The 4,460-nt window shown below is 37.7% G+C and overlaps 1 non-coding gene across 1 annotated transcript; it reads left to right on the plus strand.

Annotated features, from left to right (window-relative positions):
• The first annotated feature begins 3,930 nt into the window (after positions 1–3,930).
• LOC116596614 lies at positions 3,931–4,072 on the plus strand. The gene has a single exon (XR_004288206.1). It is a non-coding gene; the product is annotated as a U4 spliceosomal RNA (small nuclear RNA).
• Positions 4,073–4,460: the final 388 nt, after the last annotated feature.

The raw sequence follows: 4,460 nt of genomic DNA on the forward strand, positions 1-4,460 counted from the left end.
GTGCCATATTATCTGCTATTGTCTCCTCTTCTTTAGCATATCACTAGACCTCTAATAACTCCACCCTCTTTAAAAGATGTAATTTTAATAATGTAAGCCTTTTTAAATCTAGCAGTTGGCTCCACATCAACTTGCTTTTGACAAGATTACAAACTTATTATCTGTTTAAATAAATCGGTAGGCTATTTGTATGTTAAACTTTATATTACTTGTGCCTTAAATCTGCCTTTTTCTATTTTTACCAGGTCTAAAAAACAAACAGAAAAGAACAATAAGTAGGAAAAAAAAAACCCAAAACAAAAACAAAGGAAACAAATAAAAACCCCCAAAGCCTTAACACCAGGTAAATTGTTTTCAATTCTAAATATATTTATGTAAAAAATTCACCAACCACAGTTAAACTAGGTGTTATTAGCTAATTATACTTTCAACTTTAGATTGACAGATACTATGAAAAAAGTGGGATAATGTATCAACCCATGGATCAGAAACTTGTTTTGTTTTTCTTTGTCTTCTGAAAAATCAGCGAACGCTGTATTTAGGAATGTTCAAAACCAGAATATTTTGTAAATTCTGAATAGAGTGACACAATTTTAAACCAAGAAAATTTACTTCAAAGAAATATACCTTTGAGAAGAAATAAATGGATTGGCATAATTTTAAACCTCCCCAAACACTAAAATGTTCATCAGATTTCACTGTTCAGAGTTAAACTTGTTTCATTTCTAGCTGAGGTGGTTAGACCCTCTCTCATTGGGTTCCATAAAATCTAGTATGAAAAGTACATCACCCAAACATGTTTGATGAGTACAAATGGGTGTCTGCCTACTATAGTATCAGCCACAGCATTTGAGATGTCTCTTGTGTCCCAAGAAGTAGAATTTCCAAAATTTTAGGGGAAGACCTTTTCTTGCTCAAAATTTTCCAGACATATACTTTTCTTTGAAAGTTTACTGTCTGTTTCCTCCAACGAACTGATATCTGCTGTATAATCCTTATTATATAGCTTCATGGAATCTTACAAACAACTCTTGTTGAGCAGCCTATAGTTCTGATAACTGTCCCACAAAACATCCATATCCTTTTGCCACACATCTTCCTTCCTCCTCGATTTTTGTGTCTGTGGTTGAGGGGAAGCTCTGAACTAAATGTATAATATTGGTCCATTTTTAGAGTAATGAAAATAAATAGATTGGATTCCTAGTCCAACGTTGACTAGAAACCTAATGAAGCTTTCAAAAGCCTGCAGGAAATAAGGGATGAGTTCTTGGCCAACAGACCTTGGAAGGGAGAAGTGACTTCCATTGGCAGTTGGAGCAGATGGTATCTTAAGCATGACAGATTTCCCACCACTCCAAGTAGAATCAATATCCAGTAGCATGAAGTAAATTAGCTGGCAGTGGGTAAGATGTCTGCCTATTAGTTTGATTTAGGTTTAGGTCAATTTGCATAGTTTTGCCATGATACTTTGTTTTAGTACATTACTTTTAACCAAATCCAATAGCAATCATCTCAAGGATTTTGTAATGACTGCCTCACTGAAATAAATTTGAAACTGGAAAGATTTAAAAAGAGCAAAAGATTAGAAGAGGCCAAACTATATGTCCATGCTGGCATTCTTTCCCTATGGATATTCAGATAAGGCAATTTTCCTGAGAGAAAGTTGCAGAGTAGGTGGATGAGAGTAGAGAAGTAAATGGAGAAGATACCAATATTTTTCATGAATTTACTAATGTGTGGTGTTTTTCAACTGGAATTCTTTTAATTTTTATGACCGATCACATGGGTGGTAAGTGACAGTCTGACCTCAAATCCATGGTTGGCTGAATCCAAAAGCCATGCCATTTCAAACTTCCAGCTGCAGTATTTTGATGGTTGGTCTTCCATTAGCTCTTTTCTTCAACTCAATATCATTCCTGACTCCATTCTTCGATTCTTTTCTCCCCAGAAAACTCCTTTATGTTCCTGGCCTAGGTCTTGTTGACTGAATATAAGGGCCAAGTATGTTTTAATTGGGAAATAGTAACCTAATGCAAAGAAATGAATTCTGAGTGGTGAGTTATTTCACATATTAGTGGAATAAGTAACTGTTCACCAGGTCTATACTATGTGTCATAAACACTGTGCTAAGTACTGGAGAAACAATAGTGAACAATAACAGGGCTCTTGTTTTCACAGAGCACAGAACTTGATGGAGGAGACAGGAATTATTCAAATAATCACATAATAACATGTAAAAATCCAATTGTTAAGAGTGAGAGGAAAAAGAATTAAAGGATACCTAATAATATGGAAGCCTGGTCACAGGTTGGGTTCACAGAGTACAGGACCCTTATTAAAGAGTATTCCTGAGGGCAACACCTATGGAAGAGAAGGGAAGAGAGTAGAATAGATCAGGGGAGCAGTTGGATTGTGATGCAGACTCACTGAAAGCTTCAACTGACATACCAAGAACCCTGAAGCCAGAATGACCCTTCAGAGTTGCCTAATGTTGGTCCAGGTCTTCATAGTTCATCACAATCAGTCACTGGATTTGTGTTAGTTTGGAAGAGAAGTGTTTTGAGAACAGAGTAGAATGTGTGAAAATGGATACAACTTTTTCCTTGAAGTTTGGCTTGGATGGGAAAAAGGGAAATAGAGTGGTAACTTGGAGGAGATGAGAGCTGAACTGAGCATTCTGTTTTCAGTAGCAGCAGCGCAGGCATGGTCTTGGTGAGAAGGAGAAGCTAGGGGGAGGGGTGCTTCTGGGGAGGAGGTTTTGCCAGAGGCACAGATGTCTCCTCACAGAAATAATCTATGTGTGAACCCTGCTTTTGTTCTTTGGTTTGGGTATAAATAAGCATGGTACACATAGACTTCACAAGTACTCTTTACATAAATATATTTTTCAAGACATTTGCTAGGAGGCCTGTCTCAGTGGTAGAATGATGAAGGTCAAACATAGAAACCTGGGTCATATGCTAGGCATAGATTAAGGGGGGAAATGGGTTTGGCACAGGATATCGGGAACACTCATTTTAGGATCTGTAATGGTTTCTCACAATAACTCCAAAGGATGTGACTATTGATTGATTCAGAATTAGAATTTGTGCCTTTGTTTTAAGTGTTGGAAATTTACATGGTATAGTTAGAACTAGAGAAATGGCTGTTCCCAAAAGGAAAGGATTCAAGACATGGTAGCTGTTGGTGATAGCGATAGGGAACTACATCAGAAATGAAGTTCTGGGGCGCCTGGGTGGCTCAGTGGGTTAAGCCACTGCCTTCGGCTCAGGTCATTATCCCAGGGTCCTGGGATCGAGTCCCGCATCGGGCTCTCTGCTCAGCAGGGAGCCTGCTTCCTCCTCTCTCTCTCTGCCTGCCTCTCTGCCTACTTGTGCTCTCTCTCTGTCAAATAAATAAATAAATTCTTTAAAAAAAAAAAAAGAAATGAAGTTCTGTGATTTAGCTCAATAATTATCTGCTTATACCTGGAATTGAAAGGTGGAAAATTATGAATTTTAAGCTTCTTGCTGCCCATATTCTAAATACGTTGCCTTATCATTTCATCACATGGAATTCTGCAATTTTCACTTTCAGTCTGGGTGGTTAATTCTGTTGTCCTCATAAAAACACATTCATGGGGAAGACCTGTGATGATATACTTATTTATTCATTCAGCAAATGTCTTTTCAATGTCTATTGTGGAATTGGCACTGTGTCAGTAGCAGAGTAGAAAGTGGTAGGAAAAAACAATTCAGAGCAGTCTTGCAGGGGAAAACAGACAATGAACATCAACATAATATCTTAATGGTTGTATATTGTTATAAATGCTTTAAACAGAATGAGGAGTCATGGTAGAGAATCATAGGACAAGAGTGAGATGGCAGGTAAGCAAACGCACTTTAGACAGAGTGATCAGAAAGGAATCTTTCGAAGGAATTGACACTTTCCAGCTTTGCGCAGTGGCAGTATCGTAGCCAATGAGGTTTATCCGAGGTGCGATTATTGCTAATTGAAAGGAATTGACACTTTTGCTAAGACCTCAGGATAAGTGTGCTAGAGAAAGAAGCTAGAAGAAAGAACAAAGAGTTTTCAAGCAAAGAGAGCTGTATGCATGAAGATCCTAAGGCAGAACAGGGCTTGGTGTGTGCAAAGACCTGAAAGGTATCCAGGAAGACTGGGAAGGTTGCAGAGAAAAGGAATCATATCAGGATTCACTGGCAGCCACATGGAAAGAAGTGTGAATTTTATTTTCAGTGTAGTAAGAAATCATCAGAGAGTTTAAGAAGAGCCTCATGACCTGATCTGCACTTAAAAATTATCTTCTGGCTGACTTATGGGGAAGAATTTTGGTGATAGAAAGAGTGGAAGCAGTAGGTCATATAAGAAATAATAATGGTATGGTGGGAAGAAAAATTCATGGACTGAGTTAGATTTTTGAGAAAAATGATTAAAATATTAATGAATTGTGTCTGAGATGT

The sequence above is a fragment of the Mustela erminea genome, chromosome 7 (assembly GCF_009829155.1).
Source record: "Mustela erminea isolate mMusErm1 chromosome 7, mMusErm1.Pri, whole genome shotgun sequence".
Classification (NCBI taxonomy): Eukaryota; Metazoa; Chordata; class Mammalia; order Carnivora; family Mustelidae; genus Mustela; species Mustela erminea.